At 37.1% G+C, this 27,520-nt stretch overlaps 1 protein-coding gene across 7 annotated transcripts in view; it reads left to right on the top strand.

Moving 5' to 3' along the window:
• LOC131527515 (5-hydroxytryptamine receptor 1E) overlaps positions 1–27,520 on the top strand; it is a 98,896-nt gene that overhangs the window by 45,947 nt on the left and 25,429 nt on the right. For 2 of the 7 annotated variants that reach the window (XR_009267669.1, XM_058756665.1), the window contains exon 1: positions 5,232–5,501. The exons of 3 other annotated variants lie outside the window; for them this stretch is intronic. The gene's annotated coding sequence lies outside the window, so the exon portion shown is untranslated. Of the gene's footprint in view, positions 1–2,899; positions 4,295–5,231; positions 5,502–5,792; positions 5,819–27,520 lie in introns of those variants that run through there. 2 more of the 7 variants (XR_009267668.1, XM_058756670.1) reach the window with 2 other exon arrangements.

Genomic DNA, 27,520 nt, shown 5'->3' with positions numbered 1-27,520 from the left:
GGACGTTCGTACTTATGAGCTGACAAGTCGTTTTTAAGACTTTGGGTGCGTTCAAGTCACTTTGGTCGGAACAAGATGGCGATTTAACTTTTCTACATAAAATTCATTTATTTTTTTTAACTCTACATCTACAAAATGATGAATGAAGAATATGCATCATTGTGTTTTTTTATTTTTTCTGTTTTTATTTAATTTATGAAGGTGATGTAAACTGAATAATTATATATTCTATTATAATTATACAATAATATAATATTTTGTATGTGTAACTTATATCGTTTTATTGTACATTACAAAAAAATTATCATTTTATTCATTTCAACAACTTTACCGATGCTGCATCTTTGGCTGCGTCCATTGTATCCGACATGTTTTTTCACTGACACGCCCCCAACTCGGGGCTTCAAGAAAATTTAGAGTTTCCCACTCGTAATAACGACTTTGTGGTGGCGTCCATGTACGTTCAACTCGTAAATATGATGTATCCGACATGACTTGAACGCACCAAATGCTATTGGTCACCCTTTATGTTTGTCTGCCTGTTTTACAAATATTAAGCCAGTGAGAGAGAGGAATTAAAAAGAGCTTGTGACTAAATCTTATTGGATCCGCTCAAACTGGTTCAGTAAAATCTCATAACTCCACCCCCTCTATCTGGACTGAATGAACTGAAGTTCCACAGCAGCTGAACGAAGCCTTACAAGGGTAAATAAAGATCTTGTTTGTATAAGTACAGCGTTTTCTTTACGCAACAAACACTATGTCTATAAAGGCTCTGTATGTATTTGAGGTCTGAGACGTGTAGGACCGGAGAGTAGGATTGCCACCTTCAGCGAGCCAAAATAATGGACACCTATTCACCCCCAGGGGAAATAAAAAACAAGGACACAAATAATCAGTGAGGAACTCATAGCTCATGTATGTAATTTATTAAGATTTATTAGTCTTTTTTTTTGACAGTTCTGCAGCTGTTACCTGGATGAGATTAATTTTTATTTTTATTAGTTTTTTAATTCATTTGCTTATAGGACTACATTAAATCTAAATAATTTAGCTTTTTTTTTTTTTTTTTAATGTCAAAATGTATATGACATATGCTTATTTATTATGTATATGTATATATTTATGATTAATATAAATGATAAATTAATAAATAGGGTCTAACATTAATTATAATCTATTAATTCATCTATCTAATAATGTCTAAAAATATAATAATTATGTCTATCAAGCTCTAACAGACTATCCAAATTTGAATAAAACAATAGGGTTATGCCTTTAGACGCACAGATGTGTCTGTCACTTTAAAGATATGGTTCACCCAAAAATGAAAATTCTGTCATAATTTACCCAGGTTGTTCTAAACCTGCAAGTTCTTTGTTCTGTTGAACACAAAAGGAGATACTTTGAAGAATGTGGGTAACTAAACAGCTTCTGGTCCTCAGTAACTTCCATAGTCATTGGGGGCCAAACTGTTTGGTTACCCACATTCTTCAAAGTATCTTCTTCTCTACAAACAGCGCACTGGTTACTGGACAGACCCATTGATAACTTTCCCGTTCAGCACTACATCTGGATAGTCTTGTGTTCAAAGGGCAGATGTGAGCTCTAGATGTTTCAAACCAGCAGGTTTAGCTCATGCTGCGCTCTGGCGCGCGTTCTGGAGACTCCATCATCGCCATGGAAACAAAGATGCCCTTTTTCAGTTTTAGCACACACGCCTCAAAAGGTCTGTGCACGGTCCTGAGGGTGAGCACATTTTCAGCTCATTTCCATTTTGGTGTGAACTATTCCTTTAAGAACTTTAGTATATGAAATGCTTATTCTTTGCATCCCTTCTCATGTTTAGTGTAGTCTTTAAGTTGACACTTATCCTCGCTTATGATAGCAAATACATAAAAAGTAATTCTCAGAGTCTCCTGAGGTGTTGTCTTCAGAGATGTCTTGACTGTCTGATTGACAGAATACGTGGGATGCTGTTGATTTAATGACAACTTAATGACGTATTCAGACATTTGTTCTGTTCTGAAAAGCTGGAATATTGTTCCCTTCATAAATTACAGTAGGAAAAATATGACTATGTCTGACAAGCACAAACACCTTTCCAATGGTTTGTAATATTTAAACATTTGTTTATGCTTATATATAGACCTGATGTGGCATCTGCTATATTTGGATGATTATCACTCTTTCTGTAGCTCAGTTATATAAGCATTTTAATCATCCAGATTCATACATCTCTGAAATATGGCATTATCACACAAAAAATTAAATTATACATTAAAGGGTAATCAGATGTTGTATCCCTGAAGCAATTAATTTTGTAATAATGACCAACTAATTGTACATTATCCAAGATGAACTGAACACAAACAGCAAACAGCTTTCCCAGATAAGCATGCACTTATACAGTGTTGCTATGGATAATTGTCATTATTCAGAAATCTTTCAATGCTGAATTCTGTATTCCACAGAAAAAAATAGCATTATTATTATATTATAAATTATTATTAAACATTATATTAAAAAATACCTCAGTCAACACTGCGTCCGTAATAATACAAACAGAAAACATAACAAGAGCCAAAATCTAATGACATGCAATTATTATTATTATTTTAGACAATTAAAACAGCTTGTCATGACTGAGGTTAGCAGATGTGGGCTCTTTCAAAGTCTACTGGACACCTTTGGCACACAATTTTCAGTATAATATGATCTATGTCTAATTCTGTAGATAGTGAATTAAGATGCGCTGGGTTGTGATGCTACAACACAAAATGACTGAAATCAGTGCTTCAGCGTGAATCTGTTCTCTTTTGCACAGTTTACACTAAATGCATGACTAGTGCTGCCTCCAGCATTTATATTTGTGTGATCTCTATTTGTGCACCTCTAGAGCAAACGGCAGAGGAAAAATGTAGCAGAAGAGATTTTGGCAAGCCTTCATCTAAATTGATTTTGATATGGGCCAAAGTTCTGGACTTCAATCAATATGTGTTCTGGACGAAGTCAACACCCTTCTGTCTATTTTTAAAGGAAGTTTACTGCTGCATTCATGCCATTTCATACTTACTGCGGTCTTATAGCTTCAGAAGACTTGGAATATAGAGCACAAGTGATATAAACTTATTTTAAGATGCTCTTTTATAGGTTTTGAACTTTGACAGCCCCAGTCCTCGTTCACTTTTTTATGTGTGAAAAAGCAGCATGGACATTTTGCTAAACTACTAGATAGCTGCGTTTGGAATAAGATGAGGGTGAGTAAAGGTCAGAATTATCATTTTTTGGTTGAACTGTTCTTTTAAGCAGTCGTAGAGGACAAGAAAACCTCGCCTGCATCACATGGAGAAAGTGCATCTTTCCTGCACTACTGCAAAAGATTCGTAACACTTACACATCTAATCTACAGAGAACCACACACACTCTCCTCTAATAAAACACACTGTACATCAGCTACAGTAAAATGAAAGTAAATACACTAGCAGCATGTGATGATCAGATGTAGATGAGAGATAGAAATGAGGCAATATTTCACTGTATTAGATGAGTCTGAGAAAGCACTCACAGATGGAGCAGGTTTGTTGAACAATAATGAAGCATCTGTGAATCTAAACATGTACTTATAATTACACTTGTCATTATGAGCCCTTTAAGCCGCAGATTTGGATGGTTTTTCTCTCACCCTGGTAATTACATTGCCCCTTTTCTTTTTTAAACTGCTCCTGGGGCTTTTCGACAGCTGAGATAATTTTGCATTGAATCTAAATCAAAGCGTCTCCTTAAAAGCACACAGCAGGCTTAATTAAAGCGTAGCGAACAGCTGAATATAAATAATCTACGCTTTCAGGAGGTGTAATATTTGCCACAATGAATATTAATTATGCATAAACCTTAGTTTTCAATAAGTCAGAGACACATTGATAGCTTTCAATGACATAACAGAACATGATAATTCTCATTTTATGGTTCAGTTTTTTCCCTTTTCCTATAAGCCACACAGAACGAAATTTAGAAGTTAAGAAATTTATAGAAATTATGTCTATGGATTCATGCATAAGCTCAACTAATGACGTGTGTGTGTATTTTATTTATTTATTTTGTGCCATACTGTATTTTGAAGTGTCTTGGAGTACCATGTAAACCTATAAATACCGATCATGATTGTGGTAATCATTTGGTAGGCTGTTATTCATAGTGAAATGCTGTTATTCATATTCTATATTGATAAAAAAAAAATGCTATGCTTCATGATGTGTAAACTGTTGGTTCAATTAAATTTGTTCAAGATTTATAATGCAGAATGTATGAAGAGTCTTGAAAAAGTGGCTTCAATATTGACCGAACTGTAAGACATGTGTGTACAATGATGTACAATGATATAATGGTAGATTTGAGCCTGTCCTATCAGGACCAGAAAAACAACGTTTTTTTGTGACTATCCATTATCCCAAATCAGCTTACATTACTCGAATATGTGACCCTGGACCACAAAACCAGTCATTAGGGTCAATTTTTTTTAAATTGAGATTTGAAAGCTGAATAAATAATCTTTCCATTGATGTATGGTTTGTTAGGATCGGACAATATTTGTCTGAGCAAAAAAATCTAAATATTGAGAAAATCACCTTTAAAGTTGTTCAAATGAAGTTCTTAGCGATGCATATTACTAATCAAAAATTATTAGTTTTGATATATTTACGGTAGAAAATTTACAAAATATCTTCATGGAACATGATCTTTACTTAATATCCTAATGATTTTTGGCATAAAAGAGAAATGTATAATTTTGACCCATACAATGTATTGTTGGATATTGCTACAAATATAGCTGTGCTGCTTATGACTGCTTCTGTGCTCCAGGGACACATATTTGTAGTTTTGTTGATGGAAATGTTCATAATAAGTTGCATGGTTATAATAATAAGCAGAAATAAGCTTCTAATAATCTTTAATTTGATTAGACACGTAGACACATAGTGCAAAATCTGAAAGATTTAATTTCATCATTATAGCCTTACATATATTTTAGATTTTTCAAAACCCTAAAACTTTGTTTATTGCTAGGTTTAAATGAACAGTGCGGTCGTAGATTTTTAGACCCGCTGTATACAGTCAATTTGTCAGTTGTTTTTTAAATATGTATGTAGCCTACTAATGTTAATAAACGGGCTGCACAGACAGCCTGCAGCACACAATAGCAGATAATGAAGCGTGTTATCGGTCTCGTGACGTGTTCTCCGTCGCCATGGCTCCAGCCTCAGCAGCTGATGAGAGGAGCCCTCTGCTGTTCTCAGGCTTCACATCATGAGGAGGAGGAGGAGGAGGATGATGATGGAGCTGTCAGAGGGATCTGCCCAGGTGTGTGCGCGAGATTCATAGATACACACCTGATGAAACAGCCCGGCAGGGCCACTAAAACCCGAGCAGAAGCGGCTCTTTCCCGCTGAAGATGGATATTTGATTCAACTTACAGAAGTGCATGGACGCTTGAGATGCAGGTGAGTCAAAGTTCTTCGCCTCGGTAAACCGATTCTTGTTTGCTATTTTATATTAGTTGTAGATTGCATTGAAAGAAAGAAAAAACAAGCGTCGAAGCAAAAACTTCATGAGAAATGAGCGACAGTCTCGACTTATAACCTGACTTTTCACAATGATTCCTGGCAGAAAACGGGATTTTTAACGCTTTTATCAAACACTTCATGTCATTACGCGACGGGGGAGATTCTGAAAGGACTCGTTTGAATGGATAACTGAGTCGATGTGAAAGCGGCGGGTACCGGCGCTCTTTCATTAGACTGAAGCTGCTCAAGTTAAAGTAAGTTTCTCGGTTTTCTTGACGAGTCTGATTCTGAGACACGCAAGCTTTCGCGATGTAAAGCGCTAAAAGATGCTTAAATTGATGCAGGAAAGAAGAAAGACCAATCGCAATTCAGCATGCAAATATTACACGACGCCTTTGCATCGGGCAGAATCTTAGTCAAGGGGAAATTTGCCAACTTTTAAAGGGATCTACGAACATCCTCACCTCACAAGTGTCTCAAATATGGAACAACAAGAAAATTCTACCTGAATTATAGGTTTGATATGACAAATTGGTGACTTTCTCATAAATATTACAGCTCAGTTGCAATGCCTGCTGAAGTCTTCATGCTCTTTAGGCAACAGCCAAAGGCTAATAACCAACAGCTGCCAGTGTTGACTGTTCTTAAATGCTAGGTATGGTTATTTTTATTCTCTTTCTTCAAAGAGTTGTTGATCACGCCACTCTTTATGGTTTTGTATATTGGTTTCAAAAGTTTTGCAGCTATTTAAGGATGTACCATTTAAACATTTTCATAGAATTTACCCTGCTAAACAAGCATGTAAATATTAAGGATGTAAATACCATAATATGGTTCATTTGTTGTGGTGCTGCGCTTTTCGTAGACCTTTTGAGAAAAAGGTATGATATTTTTTGTTATCAGACAGTCAGTGCTGTCATGACGTTATGTTCCTGCAGATATTCATCAGTCACATGATGTTTACAGCACAGGTAATTAGCTCAAAATCGTTGAAGATGCACATTTGAAATTGTGTGCTTCTGCACCTTCTCCACACAGACGCAGTGAGACCATACAGAGAACAGCAGAAACACTAGTGTAAATGTGGTAAAGTGTGTGAAGGTTTGTGCTGGTCTAAAGTTCCTTCTGAAGAAAGTCCAGTTAGACCTCTGATCTGAACAGTTTAAGCAGCACATTTCAGCTCTGATTGATTTATGAATCTTTTACTCTGTGATGCAGCTTTATGAAGAGGATGTTAGTGAAGGATGGAGATGTTTAAATATTGAGCTCAGGCCTGTGAGCACAGTGATCAGACAGATGATCTATAAAACATTTGAATCAACTGTGTACATTAATTGACCTGTCGGTAAGCCCCTCCCCTCGAACACAGATGAGCCAATGGCCAGGCCAGGACTTAGGGGGCCGGGGGCCCCTGGGCTTGAGGTTATGTTCGGGCCCTATACCTATAAATTCCCTCAACTAGAACATCATTATGAAATAACACAAAATACACAAAAATTGAAATATGCTTTGAGGTTCATATAATGCAATTAATATGCAACATGTCTAGCCTAGTAAAAGAGATTAGATGTAATATTAAATAGTCATTATAATACAATAAACAGGATGTATTCTCTCAGTTGTGAGATCAAAACCCTGAAATAACACCGAACAAAAGCCAGAGATGCATTAGTATTATAAAAAATTTAGTCTCAAATCTGTGTCCTCTTGTGTCAGATTCTTACATTTAATAAGTAAATAAAATTATTGAAAAAAAAACTGTTAGCTATTAACAATCAAATGAAATCAATATCAACAAAATCCATAGATGGATTTTGCATAAATTGTTAAGTTTAAATATAACAATTTTATGTAGAAATATTAAATGATTGCAAAAATGAAATCATAAGCTACTTTTTAAAATATTAAACTACAATCAACCTTGGACATCCTTAGGTTTCAGCGAGAAACACTGGAAGATCCGAAGCTCTCATATAGGGTTGGTGGTGTTTATGCTATAAAAATGTTAAAACGATGTGCCTGAGGTATTTGTAACACTGATTCCAGGTATCCTGAGAGGATAGGCAATAGAATTTGGAATTTATTTTATTATTCAACATTCATTTTCTGGTTGTCATACTCTCATTAATTTACAATTTTCATCTGCTCAAGCAGAACGTTAATGTCATCATCATGTGCTTCAGCAAGGTATCTCTGGCTAAAACTAGCTAAAGTTGAAGTTAGTGAGTCTATGCTAACGTACAAACCTAAATAACGAACTGTTCTCACGTCACGTACAGTGTAGATCAAAAACACATAAACAAAGATCTACATGTCAGTGCCTCTCCATATTAAACTGGTTAAATGTTAATTAATTTAATCGTACCCTGCGGTACTATTAATACGAATAATGTTGATCCTGGATGTTGTCAGCTGCGATCGTGACTCCCGATTGCATTGTTATCTGTAAACCTTCGCTTCAAAATTAATCTTGTTACCCAGTATATTTATTTTAAAATATTTTATATATCAATTATCAAATATATTATTTATCAAAAACAATCTTGGGACAAGATTTTCACACTGACTGCTGTCATTGTAAGACAGTTTGCAAACTGTATGCATCTTTGTCCGAGTGAGTAAGGGCTTACCAATAGGTCAACTTATTTGGATTAAATTACAGTAATTATAGACATTTCTTGAGATGAAGAGGTAGGTGTACACCTAGCATGAAAATGTGCTCGCCCTCAGGCCATCCAAGATGTAGATGAGTTTGTTTCTTCATCAGATTTGGAGAAGTGTAGCATTCCATCCCTTTAACTTCAAACCATTGATTCTGGAGTCCATAATCAATAACAACGCTTCCTCCAGTGAAAAAGTCCATCTCCTGTTGTCTCTCACATCAGAATCCACTCACATATTTGTTTAGAGGTGTTTTAACTTCCAGATTTTTGACTGTATCACATGTCCATATCACTTCATGTCTTTATCAAATGTCAAATGTTGACAGAAGTTCAAAGAGCCCAACAGCAGTTCTGATTCCTCAAACCTTTTGCTCAGGGTTTGTTAATAAGAAACCTCTGGACCAATAAGATTTCACTGTGTGCAAGACACAATGCTGCAGAAATAATAATGAAGCAATCGACAAAATGACCTGCTGCTTGTCGTGTCTGTTCAGGTTACAGTGATGTACTGCTGATTCTCACACTGTGCTTCATTCACACACAATCAAAGACTAAATCATGAGCTCACTTCAATATAATGCAAATCTTGTTTTAGTTGTAGTCCAGAGATTCAGATTTGTTTATCAGTGAAACTTGTCCACCCACATGCTGTTTTCCTGCCCTGCGGTCAGTTTGTGTCCAGACCCTGAGCTGTAGCTCTGCCTGATTGCAGAGCATCTTTTCAATCAAGAAAATCAATACAGTTATACTTTGACCTCTTACACACAAAGAGTGAAAGAAACACAGGCATCACAATAACAGACCTTTTACACCCTGAATGGGGCCACAGGGAGCACAGCGAAAGCTAGAGCTGTACATTAATGGATGACCTGTTCAAAATTCATCCAGCGTGGCTTTAATATTTTCACATATTGCAAAGATAATGGAAGACACCTGCAAAGTGCATGAAGCAAATCTAGCATCTGAGGGGTTTGTTACACACAGCCTGATGGAGTGCTGCAGAACTGGAGTGAGTTTCTCAAAAGCATCATTAACCAATTGTGGTTGCAAGTTCTGTCATTCTGTCATGTTACTATGAAACAATTGTGACTAGTTGGTTAGTTTCTCAAAAGTCAAGTCACCATTACGATATAGCGCTTTTTACAATTCAAATTGTATCAAAGCATCTTTACAGTATTAAGCAAGTAAATAGTGTGTCAAAATAGTATGTTATTCTCCTCTGGCCAGACAAAAACAGCAGTTTAATTCTAGGCTGCAGCAAAGTCAGATTGTGCAGAGGACTCATCTGGCTCCCGTGGTCTTGTCCCGATGGCCGTCTAGGTGACAAGGTCTTCACTGGGGATCTGTCTCTGGGCTCATCTAGTTGTCCTGGTCTCCGCTGACGTTCAGGGCTGTAGAGGTCATCTTTATGTGCTGATCCACCATCTGGACTGCCATTGTTATGGGGAGTGTTCCCGGTTCCGGTTGACCTAATGCAGCCTAACACACCACTTTATGGATTTGGATTATAGAAATGGGATAGTGAATTATGTGTAAGCCAGGTTAAAGAAATGGGTCTTTAATCTAGATTTGAACTGACAGAGTGTGTCTGCCTCCCGAACAATTTTAGGTAGATTATTCCAGTTTGCTAAATAAGAAAAGGATCTGCCGCCCGCAGTTGATTTTGATATTCTAGGTATTATCAAATGGCCAGAGTTTTGAGATCGCAGCGGATGTGAAGGACTATAATGTGATAAGAGCTCGCTCAAGTACTGAGGAGCTAAACCATTCAGGGCTTTATAAGTAATTAACAAGATTTTAAAATCTATACGATGTTTAATAGAGAGCCAGTGCAGTGTTGACAGAACCGGGCTAATATGATCATACTTCTTGGTTCTAGTAAGGACTCTAGTTGCTGCATTTTGGACCATCTGGAGTGCAATAATCTAGCCATGAGGTCATGAACGCATTAATTAATGTTTCTGCATTTGACATTGAGAGCATAAATTGTAATTTAGATATATTCTTGAGATGGAAAAATTTGGTTTTACAAATGCTAGAAATGTGGCTGTCAAAGGAAAGATTGCTATCAAATAGCACACCTAGGTTCCTAACTGATGGCGAAGAATTTACAGAGCAGCCATCAAGTGTTAGACAGTGCCAGTGCCAATGCCAACGCGCATGCGCAGTCCTAACATGCTTATAACTGCACTAAGCATTGGCTAATCTAGCCTCTGGTTTCTATGGGAACCGGAGCTTGTAATGGCCACTGCAGTGACGCAATGACTTTTTTCCCCTCTAATAGTATCAATCTTGGAAGTAAAGTAGTTCATAAAATCATTACTACTGTTCTGTTGGGAAATGTCTGCATCTCCTGATGTAATTTTTTGTTGTTGTTAATTTAGCCACTGTATTGAATAAATACTTAGGGTTGTGTTTGCTTTCTTCTAAAAGAGATGAAAAGTAATCAGACTTAGCTCTTTTTAAGGTTTTTCTGTAGAAAAAGTACTTTCCATGCAATACGAAATACAAAAGATGCATCATGCAATAGTAGTTAAAAAGCGAGTTACAAATACAGTAAAAACAGTAATATTGTGAAATATCATTACTATTTAAAATAGCTGTAATTGATTTCTGTGATGCGCAGCTGTATTTTCAGCATCATTGCTCCAGTCTTCAGTGTCACATGATCTTCAGAAATCATTCTAATATGCTGATTTGCTGCTCAAGAAACATTTCTGATTATTCAAATAAATGCTGTTCTATTGAATGTTTTATTTAGAAAAAAATGGAATAGCGAATCTGTAAATGTGCAGATTTGTAATGTAAATGTGTCTGTAAATATAAACTTAAATCAGAAAATGAACAGAAATGGCACTGACAAAACCATTGTCATCCTAGATGTAATATTTGGTAGCACAGCCAAACTGCAATCAAGCACTTCCTATAAGCATCAAGAAAAAGCAAAGCAGCCCCAAAACATCAATTTTCTTTTCTCTGAAAGCTTCGTTTTGTTTTCTGTAAACAAAGAGATGGTGTGCTTTACTCGAAAGCTATAATTTGCTCTCATCTGTCCTCAAATCCTTCATTATCCCAGAAGGATTTTGGCATATTCAGGTGTTTTGGAAAATTGCAGTCAGGCTTTACAGTCCGTCAGTCCTCCCTGTTATTGAACAGGCAACGGATGCTGTGAGTTGAACCTGTGGCAGCTTGTGTTTGAAGGTCAGCTGAGTCTGTGTGGCAGGTAACAGGTTCTTTCTCCACCATTCAGACCATCCTTTTCTTTCCTTCAGGTTTCTCTTATGGCCTCATCCAGCGAGCTCGGCTAAGTGCTGTGAGCCTGAAACATCTTGATAACATTCTGTACAGTGGAAACATCGGTGTCTATGGAGATGTGCTTGTAGCCTTGAGATTGTCCAAGCTTGACTATGAACCTGTGATCAGATGATGCTCTGCTCTTCTTTCTTCTGTCCATGCTCTCATTTCAGTGCATTCCTAACAGCAGAATGAGTCATTTCCTCTATTCAAATGGCTGAATACCTGATTCTGCAGGCGTTTATTACTCACCACAGGACAGATTAATTCCAACGTAAACGAGTATTGCTTGCTTGAAACCTAATTACTTTTCACTACTTCAAGAAGGTGCTTGCTGTCTGTGGAATTTAGTAAATTATTCAGAATGTTTTATGATATATATATATATATATATATACAGTATCTCACAGAAGTTAGTACACCCCTCACATTTTAGTAAATATTTTATTATATCTTTTCATGTAACAACACTGTAGAAATGATAATTTGCTACAATGTAAAGTAGTGAGTGTACAGCTTGTATAACAGTGTAAATTTGCTGTCCCCTCAAAATAACTCAATTTGGGGTACAGGGTGCGGTAGAGGCTATTTACACTAAGTGCTAATAGCAATAGATGCTATTTACATTAAGTGATAATAGCAGTATTTCTTTAGTGATATGCTATTTACACTAAGTCTATTTAGCCTATATTATGTTAAAATAGCAGGATAGTCTGCTAATTACTTATTGCAAATAGTGGCAATTGTCTGCACATCAGTATTGTAAACAGTAGTGTTGTCACGGTCACAGTTGTCACGGTACCAATTTCGGTACCACAAAAAAACATGCTAATTAAAAAAAACACACTATTTTTATTAATAAAGTCAAACAAAAATAAAATGTACAAAAATCAATGCCATTCTTTATGCTTATTTAAAATTGTGTTTCAAGTTTTTCCACAAGTAATAAAAGTATGGAAAACAGTAAACAAGTTTCACCCAAATTTAATTTGTCTTTTAATTAATTAATGAAATTTGAACACATTTTATTTTTTGGTAGGCCTAAATAAAGGGGATTTACTATTAAAATTTCACTAACATCATATCTGAATCGACTTTTGTGGCTTAATATTAACAGATACTAGTCCATATCGCGATTTGATTTAAGTGCAATGACCTACTTTTGATTAATTCATCCAAACTTTGACAAATTTCATGACATTCCGTGTTAAACTGTAAATTCCGTTTTTAAACTAGGTTCCGAGATTCTGTCTGCGTTTTCTGCATCGCGGAAATCATACGGCCCTACACGTCAAGAACTGGGTTGACCAGATACTCGGTACCACCGGTACTTAAAAAAACCTGGTATCGTGACGTTTTCATTTTTTTTAGTACCGACTTGGTACCGAAGTACCGGGTCTTTTGACAACACTAGTAAACAGTATGCAATAATAACTTATTGAGTGTACATTTTTAATTTTAATTCAAATTATTAAATGGATGCCCCCTTATTGGGACAAAAGCCCTCCCTACACCTATCCTAACCCTACCCGATACTTTATTTTCAACTTTTTATTTCCTTCATTTTTATTAAAAATAAATGCTTTTCTGATGTGATGTGAAATTTGAAAAAGGAGGGAAAAAGTTTGCCAAAAGGCAGATTCGACCCGAGTCGATCGCGTCAAAAGAAGTATGACACACGCTTTACCATCTGTGCCACAGAATCTGACGACTGATGATCGTCTTTTGTAATTTTGACTATCCCAATCACACGTTGGTGGGTGGAGTTAGTGTAAATAGCCTCTGCCAACAACCGGGCTATTTGCACTTAGTGCCAGTCCATCAGAGACATGGAGACATGCTTGGCCAGTGTTTGGGGTCGTTATCATGTTGGAATACTGCCCTGCGGCCCAGTCTCCGAAGGGAGGGGATCATGCTCTGCTTCAGCATGTCACAGTACATGTTGGCATTCATGGTTCCCTCAATGAACTGTATCTCCGCAGTGCCGGCAGCACTCATGCAGCCCCAGACCATGACACTCCCACCACCATGCTTGACTGTAGGCAAGACACACTTGTCTTTGTACTCCTCACCTGGTTGCTGCCACACACGCTTGACACCGTCTGAACCAAATAAGTTTATCTTGGTCTCATCAGACCACAGGACATGGTTCCAGTAATCCATGTCCTTAGTCTGCTTGTCTTCAGCAAACTGTTTGCGGGCTTTCTTGTGCATCATCTTTAGAAGAGGCTTCTGGGACGACAGCCATTCAGACCAATTTGATGCAGTGTGCGGCGTATGGTCTGAGCAGTGACAGGCTGACCCCCCACCCCTTCAACCTCTGCAGAAATGCTGGCAGCACTCATACGTCTATTTCCCAAACACAACCTCTGGATATGACGCTGAGCATGTGCACTCAACTTCTTTGGTCGACCATGGTGAGGCCTGTTCTGAGTGGAACCTGTCCTGTTAAACCACTGTATGGTCTTGGCCACCGTGCTGCAGCTCAGTTTCAGAGTCTTGGCAATCTTCTTATAGCCTACGCCATCTTTATGTAGAGCAACAATTCTTTTTTTCAGATCCTCAGAGAGTTCTTTGCCATGAGGTGCCATGTTGAACTTCCAGTGACCAGTATGAGAGAGTGAGAGCGATAACACCAAATTCAACACACCTGCTCCCCATTGACACCTGAGACCTTGTAACACTAACGAGTCACATGACACCGGGGAGAGAAAATGGCTAATTGGGCACAATTTGGACATTTTCACTTAGGGGTGTACTCACTTTTGTGGCCAGCTGTTTAGACATTAATGGCTGTGTGTTGAGTTATTTTGAGGGGACAGAAAATTTACACTGTTATACAAGCTGTACACTCACTACTTTACATTGCAGCAAAGTGTCATTTCTTCAGTGTTGTCACATGAAAAGATATAATAAAATATTTACAAAAATGTTAGGGGTGTACTCGCTTCTGTGATATACTGAATATATGTGGATACCACAATATGCTTTTATTTCAGCAATGGTGTATCATTTGGGGAAAAAAGTGCAAGGTGTTTTATTTAATTCAGTTATTCTTTTAAAAGTTAAAAAGTATTAACCAAGAAATTTACCAAAAAAGAAGTGCAGAAAAGAATGGAAACTCATTAGTTAATACAGCTAAGACACTTAAACAAAATCGCTTTTGAAAAGGTAAATATTGAATAACTTTTGTACATTTTTTCTTCTGCCAATAACACACTAGTACATCTGGACCATCAGTGATGGCAAGAAACACACAGACCGTAATAAACACTTTAACTCTGGCAAGTTGAGTTTCTGCTCACCAGTCACTGGTAAGCACTCGAGTCATCGTGAGAGAAAACATTTTGACAAAACCTTCTGCTTTTAAAAGAGCACAGTTTCAAAAATGTCTCTCCTCTTTACTTCTATAAGTTTTCTTATATTTTTCACACATTGTAAAAAGTGGTAACATGCACTTATGTTAAAGAGCTAGATGATTCAGTAATGTTAAACAACATTTGAGTAAAATCAATTTATTTAGATAATAGGTTACCATTTTTTCAGTGCACATACACTGTAAAAAAAAAAAAGTTAAGAAAACCTAAAAGTTTAAGGCAACCAGCTTCAGCACATTTTTAAGTTTTCTCAACTTTTTGTTGTATAAACCTAATACAACAAGTTGAGAAAACTCAAAAATATGCTGAAGCTGGTTGCCTTAAACTTTTTAAGCTGTCTCAACTTTTGATTTTTACAGTGTACTCCTGTCATGATCGCTGCAAACATGGACCGGCAAAGTGGAATCAGTTTGCTTTTGTCCTTGTGTGTGTGTATGCTTTCTTTCTCGTCCACATTCCCAATGCTGCTGGGTAACTGATTATGAACGATTATCAAATCAAATTGGCCAGATTTTTCAACCCATCATTTGGGCTGAATAATTAACCCGGTATTTTTATAGTGTACTGTTTGCACGCTAATCTTTTGCATATTACACCTTTCAATATGTACGGCATCCGATGAAAATGTAATGTAATCTAAATGTAAAATTATAAAATGTAAATATAAAATGAAGAAGAAACTTCTAAGTCTGGCCATTTAACAGTCAGCATCAGGTGAGCAATTTCTCTGCTCAGTTATGCGGGTTTATTTTGAGCTGACACTTCTATAAACTCAAATTTAAATAAGGTAATATTATATTATAATAAATGAAAATTATGTCAAAAGTAATTCATTAAAATACGTATGCGTCATACGTGATGCACACACAATCACATGACCTTCTGTAACACCCACATCTAAAGCTCACACTACCGCCTCTTTAACAAACAGAGATGTTAGTCACTTCTGAATCAGTACATAAATCACAGAGAACTGTAACACAAAACTCGAGGGTCTACTATGAAGCTGATGAGCTGAATCAGGTGTGTTTGATTAATGTGCTGTGCTTTCAGGAACAGGGTTGGAAACGCATGGTAGTATCATGTTAATCTGATAGTACATTAATGTGGTAATCAGGTTGTACTGTGGTATATTAAAGACCCCTTGTGTTTTTAATGTTGTTTACATGTCTGTCTAGTGGTTTAATATGCTTAATAATACAAACCATGTGCAAATTCATCAGTCAACACCATTGCTGAACATTTTCCCCTTAAACTGCAATATATCAAAATCAGTTTGAAACTGATGTTTCTACCGTCACAAACATAAAACCAATCCCATCAACTTACAGGGCGAGGCTTTTCATTTCATATCATCAGCACATCACAGGAATATGGTTTGTGAAACATTAGCAACACAGTATTAGCTTTTTGACATCATAGTCAAGCCAAAGGCTAATGACAGGAATCACCATAAAATATCTGACGTTGTAGAGAGCGACACAAAATGCATGACCATTCTAATACATGGACTTGTAGACGATGCTGTATAATTCACTCTTCCTCTTTACAAGCAGTTTCTGGTTCAAACATACAGTATTTGTCTGAATGAATCCAGTAATAATTGTGTAGTGTTTACTTCTTCACTGAGTGAACATGGAGCAGGTCAGTGACTGGTTTGGAGGCGGGGACTATTTTAATGTGTATATTAAATGATGTAAGGGTGTAGAGTTACTTTCAAGCCATTTAAAGACAAAGAAATTATTTCCATGGGGGAAAAAGTAATTTTGATTAAAACGGTGGTTTTTAAGGGATAAAATGAGTGATTGCAGGGGGACCATTTATTGTATGTGATATGTATTTTTCCCAAACTCGCTGTGCAGTTCTGTGATGTCCTGGACTTTAACGCGGGAGGTTTTTATCAGGTCATCTGAGCGATTGAGGTTATACACCTGTCGCAGCAGAACATTACGGCAAGGAGCCGACAACTTGACAAATGTTTCTAGCAGCACTTCTGGGCTTTTGGGAGGCTGTTTTTGCAGATCGCTCTTCAGGACCCCCAGGTGGACACTGACTTTATGTTCTTTCCAAGACCAAGGTGTGTGTGTGTGTGTGTGTGTGTGTGTGTGTGTGTGTGAGAGAGAGAGGATGAGCTCAAGGACAGACTAACCCTATATCACCTTAAAGTGGAACTCAGGACTGGTTTTGAACTCTTATGTATTTTTATTAGTTTGCATTGTTAATGGTTGTTTTGGTTATGTGAAGCTCGCTACTTTGAAAGGCGTTTAGAGTAAGACTTCACAGTGAAAGTTCTCGCTCATAGAGAGTGTATGACGAATGATCCTTTTTTCAGCATCTTGCTTCTGGAAGTATTTTTCTCATTCATTTGCTGTGTCGAGATGTCAGATAATACTTCAGTAAAGTGTACGCTAAGAACCACTGTACACAAACTCTGATTTCAATCAAAATGCATTGGAAAATGGACCAGGAAACAGACAGACAGCAGGGTTATCACTGAGACCAGCTCATTGGAGTCTGAGTCCAGAGCTGATGAGCGTCTGAACGCTTCAGACAGTGTAAATATGCTTCCCTTCAGGGAGAATGAAGCCTGGTCTCATGTCAGCGCACACACATTCACGCCGCTTCAGTGTTTCACTGTTATGTAAAGGGAAAAAAATGTTTAATGAACAAGTATTCATTTATTCATTTAGTATTCTCTGCAAATTGTTTTAATAATTAATAATTTACATTTGTAAATTGTTCAGTAGATTGATATTTTTAACCCTCAAGCTGCTGGTAGGTCCATCTTTATACAGGTTTATATGGAAGTAGAATAATGACAATAGTTTTTGAAACATAAAGCATGCTGAATTCCACAAATCGAAAAAATGATGCATTGCAATTAACAGTGCTTGCATTTTAATGCCTTGTATTTCCAGGGCTTGCATTTTTAGGTCCTGAAATGTAACATAGTTGTTTATTTAAGCTGTGAATATTTAAATTCAAAATATTTCACACACATTTTCCTAATTAAAAATTCAATAATTCATATTCACCTTCCAGAATTCACTTCCAAAATATTCAATCTGTTTAAAAATACGATGTATAATATTTGACAGGCAAATTTCGGTCATTTTATTTCACTTTCCAAATTCGCTGCCACAAATTCAGTGGTTAAAATTTGGCAGAAAATTCTGCGTTGCACATCCGGGAACTGCAGGAATAACAGTAGAGCACCGATGCATGATCTCCAGCTGCTGTCAGCCGCTCACCAGCAGGTGGCCATATGTGGATTAAGTCATTCATTTACAAAAACTGATTTGCAGAAACAGAGCAAGCACTAAGTAGAAGTTTTGATTATCGGGGCCAGTATAAACATGTGGAAACGCTGATTGTGTGTATGTTTAATTCAACATCTTCGCTGTTTCCCGTAGCCTACATGCAAGCAGCTTTCTCTACCACAAAGGAGATTATAATGCTCTTTTACCCAACGCTGAAGTACAGAACTAACATTACATCTGAGGAAGACATATATTGCTTTCGGTTGCTTAGTTTCTGTAACTTTGTATCATGGCTTGTGTGACGCTGTGCTGTAATACTGGGGTTCCCCTCATATGTCACACTCCAGGATTCCCCAACGACGCATAACGCGCCTCAGTGAACTAATACAGTGAATACAGTAAATTGTAAAGCTTGTATTGCTCATATGATTTACTACAGATGAGATTTTGACAATACCTCCCTTTATATATACAGTGAGGAAAATAAGTATTTGAACACCCTGCTATTTTGCAAGTTCTCCCACTTAGAAATCATGGAGGGGTCTGAAATTGTCATCGTAGGTGCATGTCCACTGTGAGAGACATAATCTAAAAAAAAATCCAGAAATCACAATGTATGATTTTTAACTATTTATTTGTATGATACAGCTGCAAATAAGTATTTGAACACCTGAGAAGATCAATGTTAATATTTGGTACAGTAGCCTTTGTTTGCAATTACAGAGGTCAAACGTTTCCTGTAGTTTTTCACCAGGTTTGCACACACTGCAGGAGGGATTTTGGCCCACTCCTCCACACAGATCTTCTCTAGATCAGTCAGGTTTCTGGCCTGTCGCTGAGAAACACGGAGTTTGAGCTCCTCCAAAGATTCTCTATTGGGTTTAGGTCTGGAGACTGGCTAGGCCACGCCAGAACCTTGATATGCTTCTTACAGAGCCACTCCTTGGTTATCCTGGCTGTGTGCTTCGGGTCATTGTCATGTTGGAAGACCCAGCCTCGACCCATCTTCAATGCTCTAACTGAGGGAAGGAGGTTGTTCCCCAAAATCTCGCAATACATGGCCCCGGTCATCCTCTCCTTAATACAGTGCAGTCGCCCTGTCCCATGTGCAGAAAAACACCCCAAAGCATGATGCTACCACCCCATGCTTCACAGTAGGGATGGTGTTCTTGGGATGGTACTCATCATTCTTCTTCCTCCAAACACGTTTAGTGGAATTATGACCAAAAGTTCTATTTTGGTCTCATCTGACCACATGACTTTCTCCCATGACTCCTCTGGATCATCCAAATGGTCATTGGCAAACTTAAGTCGGGCTGGACATGTGCTGGTTTAAGCAGGGGAACCTTCCGTGCCATGCATGATTTCAAACCATGACGTCTTCGTGTATTACCAACAGTAACCTTGGAAACGGTGGTCCCAGCTCTTTTCAGGTCATTGACCAGCTCCTCCCGTGTAGTTCTGGGCTGATTTCTCCCCTTTCTTAGGATCATTGAGACCCCACGAGGTGAGATCTTGCATGGAGCCCCAGTCCGAGGGAGATTGACAGTCATGTTTAGCTTCTTCCATTTTCTAATGATTGCTCCAACAGTGGACCTTTTTCACCAAGCTGCTTGGCAATTTCCCGTAGCCCTTTCCAGCCTTGTGGAGGTGTACAATTTTGTCTCTAGTGTCTTTGGACAGCTCTTTGGTCTTGGCCATGTTAGTAGTTGGATTCTTACTGATTTTATGGGGTGGACAGGTGTCTTTATGCAGCTAACGACCTCAAACAGGTGCATCTAATTTAGGATAATAAATGGAGTGGAGGTGGACATTTTAAAGGCAGACTAACAGGTCTTTGAGGGTCAGAATTCTAGCTGATAGACAGGTGTTCAAATACTTATTTGCAGCTGTATCATACAAATAAATAGTTAAAAAATCATACATTGTGATTTCCGTATTTTTTTTTTTAGATTATGTCTCTCACAGTGGACATGCACCTACGATGACAATTTCAGACCCCTCCATGATTTCTAAGTGGGAGAACTTGCAAAATAGCAGGGTGTTCAAATACTTATTTTCCTCACTGTATATGTACAGTACACAATTATTTACTTATAAAAGATCCCTGGAAAGGGTTTTTTACATGTTCCAACGGTTGTAGTGTAGTACGTTACTAGATACAAAACTGACTTACTACAAGTTAGATTTTGCCAATATCTCCCTTACGGTATGTACAGTACACAAATATATATATTTTTTAAAACTACAGTAATTCACCAAAAGGGTTTTTCATGTTCCACAGGTTGCCACAGTAAGTTGTGAAATTTTGCCAGTATCTCCCTTACTGTATGTACAATTCACAATTGACCTATCGGTAAGCCCGCCCCTTAGTTACTGTTGCTCCCTCAGACAAACAAACAGAGTTGCTCACTTCTTTCAATGACAGCTGCAGTGTGAAAACCATGTCCCACGATGTTTTTGCACAATTTTGGACACAAAAGGCCACCAAATGGGAATTAAATATTCAATGGAGGGATTTATAAAATATTTAAAAAATAAATACGGTGGGTAACTCGAAGGAGGGTTTACGTTAGCTAGTTTTAGCCAGAGATTCCTTGCTAAAGCACAAGATAACATTAACCTTCTGCTTGAGCATATGAAAATTGTAACTTAATGAGTGTATGACAACCAGAAAATGAACGTTTTTGTCTTAATTAAAAAAAAAAAAAAACTGTGAATTACAGTAATTTCTTAAGAATAATTATATACTGTATGTACAGTGAGGAAGATGTTGGCAAAATTTCAACTGTAGTAAGGTCTGGTTACTAGTAACATTTTGGTGAATTACTGTAATTTTTTTCTTAAAAATAATTATGTACAGGTGCATCTCAATAAATTAGAATGTTGTGGAAAAGTTAATTTATTTCAGTAATTCAACTCAAATTGTGAAACTCGTGTATTAAATAAATTCAGTGCACACAGACTGAAGTAGTTTAAGTCTTTGGTTCTTTTAATTGTGATGATTTAGGCTCGCATTTAACAAAAACCCACCAATTCACTCTCAACAAATTAGAATACTTCATAAGACCAATAAAAAAAAATAATTTTAGTGAATTGTTGGCCTTCTGGAAAGTGTTCATTTACTGTATATGTACTCAATACTTGGTAGGGGCTCCTTTTGCTTTAATCACTGCCTCAATTCGGTGTGGCATGGAGGTGATCAGTTTGTGGCACTGCTGAGGTGGTATGGAAGCCCAGGTTTCTTTGATAGCATTGTTGCATTGTTGGGTCTGGTGTCTCTCATCTTCCTCTTGACAATACCCCATAGATTCTCTGCAAAATTTACTTTTATCTGAAAAGAGGACTTTGGACCACTGAGCAACAGTCCAGTTATTTTTCTACACAACCCAGGTAAGACGCTCCTGGCGTTGTCTCTGGTTCAGAAGTGGTGAGACGTCTGAGCGTGGTGACTCTTGATGCACTGACTCCAGCTTCAGTTCTCTCCTTGTGAAGCTCTCCCAAGTGTTTGAATCGGCTTTGCTTGACAGTATTCTCAAGCTTGCGGTCATCCCTGTTGCTTGTGCACCTTTTCCTACCCAAATTATTCCTTCCAGTCAACTTTGCATTTAATATGCTTTGATACAGCACTCTGTAAACAGCCACACCTTTCAGTAATGACCTTCTGTGACTTACCCTCTTTGTGGAGGGCGTCAATGTTCGTCTTCTGGATCATTGCCAAGTCAGCAGTCTTCTCCATTATTGTGGTTTCAAAGAACAAGAGATACCCAGAATTTATACTGTATGGATGGTCATTTATTGAAGCTCAAATGTAAATATTCTAATATTTTGAGATACTGAATTTTGACTTTCATGAGCTGTAAGCTCTAATCATCAACATTAAAACAAAAAAACTTTTGAAATGTTTTACTTTTCATGCAATGAATCTAAAATATATGAAAGTTTCACTTTTGAAATAACTTACAAGAAAAATTAACTTTTTCACGACATTCTAATTTATTGAGATGCACCTGTATTTAGGAAATTATTTTCTAAGGCGAGTTATTGGCAATATATATTTAGTTAGTTTGAGTAAATTATTCATTTACTGTATATGTACAGTACACAATTATTTACTTATAAAAGATCCCTGGAAAGGGTTTTTTACATGTTCCAACGGTTGTAGTGTAGTACGTTACTAGATACAAAACTGACTTACTACAAGTTAGATTTTGCCAATATCTCCCTTACGGTATGTACAGTACACAAATATATATATTTTTTAAAACTACAGTAATTCACCAAAAGGGTTTTTCATGTTCCACAGGTTGCCACAGTAAGTTGTGAAATTTTGCCAGTATCTCCCTTACTGTATGTACAATTCACAATTGACCTATCGGTAAGCCCCGCCCCCCTTAGTTACTGTTGCTCCCTCAGACAAACAAACGGAGTTGCTCACTTCTTTCAATGACAGCTGCAGTGTGAAAACCATGTCCCACGATGTTTTTGCACAATTTTGGACACAAAAGGCCACCAAATGGGAATTAAATATTCAATGGAGGGATTTATAAAATATTTAAAAAATAAATACGGTGGGTAACTCGAAGGAGGGTTTACGTTAGCTAGTTTTAGCCAGAGATTCCTTGCTAAAGCACAAGATAACATTAACCTTCTGCTTGAGCATATGAAAATTGTAACTTAATGAGTGTATGACAACCAGAAAATGAACGTTTTGTCTTAATTAAAAAAAAAAAACTGTGAATTACAGTAATTTCTTAAGAATAATTATATACTGTATGTACAGTGAGGAAGATGTTGGCAAAATTTCAACTGTAGTAAGGTCTGGTCACTAGTAACATTTTGGTGAATTACTGTAATTTTTTTCTTAAAAATAATTATGTACAGGTGCATCTCAATAAATTAGAATGTTGTGGAAAAGTTAATTTATTTCAGTAATTCAACTCAAATTGTGAAACTCGTGTATTAAATAAATTCAGTGCACACAGACTGAAGTAGTTTAAGTCTTTGGTTCTTTTAATTGTGATGATTTAGGCTCGCATTTAACAAAAACCCACCAATTCACTCTCAACAAATTAGAATACTTCATAAGACCAATAAAAAAAAATAATTTTAGTGAATTGTTGGCCTTCTGGAAAGTATGTTCATTTACTGTATATGTACTCAATACTTGGTAGGGGCTCCTTTTGCTTTAATCACTGCCTCAATTCGGCGTGGCATGGAGGTGATCAGTTTGTGGCACTGCTGAGGTGGTATGGAAGCCCAGGTTTCTTTGATAGCATTGTTGCATTGTTGGGTCTGGTGTCTCTCATCTTCCTCTTGACAATACCCCATAGATTCTCTGCAAAATTTACTTTTATCTGAAAAGAGGACTTTGGACCACTGAGCAACAGTCCAGTTATTTTTCTACACAACCCAGGTAAGACGCTCCTGACGTTGTTTCTGGTTCAGAAGTGGTGAGACGTCTGAGCGTGGTGACTCTTGATGCACTGACTCCAGCTTCAGTCCACTCCTTGTGAAGCTCTCCCAAGTGTTTGAATCGGCTTTGCTTGACAGTATTCTCAAGCTTGCAGTCATCCCTGTTGCTTGTGCACCTTTTCCTACCCAAATTATTCCTTCCAGTCAACTTTGCATTTAATATGCTTTGATACAGCACTCTGTAAACAGCCACACCTTTCAGTAATGACCTTCTGTGACTTACCCTCTTTGTGGAGGGCGTCAATGTTCGTCTTCTGGATCATTGCCAAGTCAGCAGTCTTCTCCATTATTGTGGTTTCAAAGAACAAGAGATACCCAGAATTTATACTGTATGGATGGTCATTTATTGAAGCTCAAATGTAAATATTCTAATATTTTGAGATACTGAATTTTGACTTTCATGAGCTGTAAGCTCTAATCATCAACATTAAAACAAAAAAACTTTTGAAATGTTTTACTTTTCATGCAATGAATCTAAAATATATGAAAGTTTCACTTTTTGAAATAACTTACAAGAAAAAATTAACTTTTTCACGACATTCTAATTTATTGAGATGCACCTGTATTTAGGGAAATTATTTTCTAAGGCGAGTTATTGGCAATATATATTTAGTTAGTTTGAGTAAATTATTCATTTACTGTAAACATGAATTTGAATAAATTATTGGAATTTAATAATTAAATTTAAATAATTTAATAAATTATTACTTCGTTTTGTACTGTGAGGTAAACCTTTGCATAGGTCTTATATCACTGTATTAGTTCACTGAGGGCGTTACGCGTCACACAACTTAAATTTTTTATGTTGAAATTGGCCATTTGTCCAGCCCCCTTTGTCTACATTGGGCAGAAACAGATGCGGTGACTTGTATGATAACCAGGGACTCTGCTCACTTCAAGAACTAAGAACTAAGTTTTGTTTACCAGTTACGTTCTGCTCTCAAGGCCTATGGAGTTCCCTGGGCATCCCCTATTTCCTCTCGTCCTGTGTGGGATTGGATCGCACCACCATCTGGTCGCCCGTCTGTTTCTTTAATATATAGTAAACTTAATGATCACACTGCAAAGTCTTTTTCTATTAAATCTATCTGGAATCGTGAATTAACAGATTTTGATTTATCGGTCGACTGGGAGAGGGTGTGGTCTAATCTAATCTTAACTTCTAAAAACTTGGCTCATCGTCTTATCCATTTCAAAGTCATCCATTGAGCATACATAACTCCTTACAAGAGGTTTCAAATGAAACTGCAATCGACCTATAACTGTCATATCTGTAACACTGTATCAGCAGGTACTTCTCTCCACATGTTTTGGGAATGTCCAATTGTTGTCAATCTATGGACTCATGTGAATTTTGTTTTGTCCTTTTTACTACAAATTGAAATTGAAATTGTTGATGGTGTGTCTGTTGTTCCCCCCTCCCAGTTGTTTGTTTGAGTGGATGTTGTTTTGTTGATTTGAAAAAATAAAAAGTTGATCACAAAAAAAAAAAAAATAGAAATGACATATTTTAGTTCATTATAAACACTTGTCAGTACATTCAGAAGCATCTGGGTTGCACTTTTTATTTCAACGACAACAGAAGCCATTATGAAATTACATATAAAGATGGACTTAAATCCCACTTAAATGAGTCTGGAAACATAACATTCAATAATATTCAGTAATGCACTGAATCTGTTATTTCATAATCCATACAATCTTTTTGCTTAAGAAAAATTACTGCAGAGATGTGACAGGTTATTATGACACATTTAATAATAACACATTTAGACATGATGACGTGTTTCCTCAGACGTCTTTCCAGCTGTCCAGCTCTCCTTCAGTGTGAGACTTACGGCCTTAAAGAGACTGTCAGTCAACACTACCTGCCCGGAGCCATTCACACACACACACACACACATACGCACGCGCGTGTGCACACACACATCACTCTGTTTCTGTTGAATCTCGCAGAGAAATCTCGTTGTTTATTATATATCCAGGTCGTCACTGCATTTGTGTTAGAGGGAAACCGTGTTGTGCTGGTGATGAAACTGTGTCCAGCTGTTATTGATTTCTGATTAATGATGGACGCTCATCTCTCAGTAAGCAGACATACTGTATGCTGGGTTGTGGATCTGTACAGTAAAGACCAGCCCTTCAGCAAACGGACAGTCGGCTAATAATATGGTAGATGTTTTAGTGTAGGTTGTATTTTTTGGGGGTTGTTAATGTATGTTGTGATTTAAAATAAAGTGGTTTGAGCAATCGGATTTAAAGTGTCTCGAAAGCGTTTTGGAGGGCATTTTCACCTGGTCTTTTCACAATCGGACAGCTATCTGATCAGAGCAAATGCATGAAGTGAGCAGTGTAAACAGGCCTGAAGGGTTAGTAGTTCACTAAAACTAAATAGAGCTTAGCTTACATGACTGTGGTGAAGGCTGATGCTGCAGTTTAATACAGGAAGACCGTCATAGATTCATGATTAATGACATCATTTGTCATAGTTAGTGCATTTATGCATTCAGTCCCATCAAAACTAAACAACACACATGCTATTGTTAGGTTCGGTGATCTGTGTGGATGAATCTCATTCCTGCAGCGGTGCTCGCCTTACTCATAAAAAACTACACATTTTATATTTCCTCAAAAGACACAGAAATACAAGCATATAACGATATGATAAAAATAATAATTCAATAATAAAGCAGATTTTCACATGCAGTCCTCTACTGCTGTCACCTGGGCATTTCTATGAATGATGGTGTTTCATTCATGTGTGACATTTCAATTCTGAGCTTCAATAATGATTAAATTTCACCATACAGAGACTGTAAATAAGATCCACTCTGGGTGTGATGAAGTTGGTATAATGTGATAAAGACTTTTAGAGAGAGTCCAAGCACCAGTGGCCCATGTGGATGATTACCCATCTAAATGAAAATGTAAGGTTGTTTATTATAGCACCACCTTGTGGCTGATTTTCACAAAAATATATACACATACTCATTTTGACACAATGTATGAATGTGTTCATTTTCATTATGGTAGTTCATTTAGATTGTCAGTTATTAGCAGCTAACGGCTATGCTTTTTGAGTCATATTTGAGGATATGTTAGGACATCCACCAATGAAGATGTGTACCAACTTTTAAATTTATCAGTCATACGGTTTTGGTGTTTTTCAGCTGTATTGCCCATTATAGGGTGTAATTTGACAAAAGCTGCTGTGTGTCCTCAAAATGACATGTTGTCTGTGTATCATCTTTCTTTAAGTTTTGACATTTCATTTGCCAGATATACAACCCGAATTCCAGAAATGTTGGGACGTTTTTTAAATTTGAATAAAATTAAAACTAAAAGACTTTCAAATCACATGAGCCAATATTTTATTCACAATAGAACATAGAGAACATAACAAATCTTTACATTTTACACTTTCATCCACTAAATGAGCTCATTTCAAATTTGATGCCTGCTACAGGTCTAAAAAAAGTTGGCATGGGGGCAACAAAGGACTGAAAAAGCTAAACATTTTGAAAAGATTCAGCTGGGAGAACATCTAGCAACTAATAAAGTTAATTGACATCAGGTCTGTAACATGGTTAGCTATAAAAGTGATGTCTTAGAGAGGCAGTCTCTCAGAAGTAAAGATGGGCAGAGGCTCTCCAATCTGTGAAAGAGTGCGTAAAAAGATTGTGGAATACTTTAAAAACAACATTCCTCAATGTCAAATTGCAAAGGCTTTGCAAATCTCATCATCTACAGTGCATAACATCATCAAAAGATTCAGAGAAACTGGAGAAAACTCTGTGCGTAAGGGACAAGGCCATAGTCCTTTGTTGGATGCTCATGGTCTTCGGGGGCCCTCAGACGACACTCCAGAAGGGAGACCTTCCAGCGTG

The sequence above is a fragment of the Onychostoma macrolepis genome, chromosome 20, assembly GCF_012432095.1.
Source record: "Onychostoma macrolepis isolate SWU-2019 chromosome 20, ASM1243209v1, whole genome shotgun sequence".
Classification (NCBI taxonomy): domain Eukaryota; kingdom Metazoa; phylum Chordata; class Actinopteri; order Cypriniformes; family Cyprinidae; genus Onychostoma; species Onychostoma macrolepis.
This window is presented reverse-complemented; position numbering and strand designations above follow the sequence as displayed.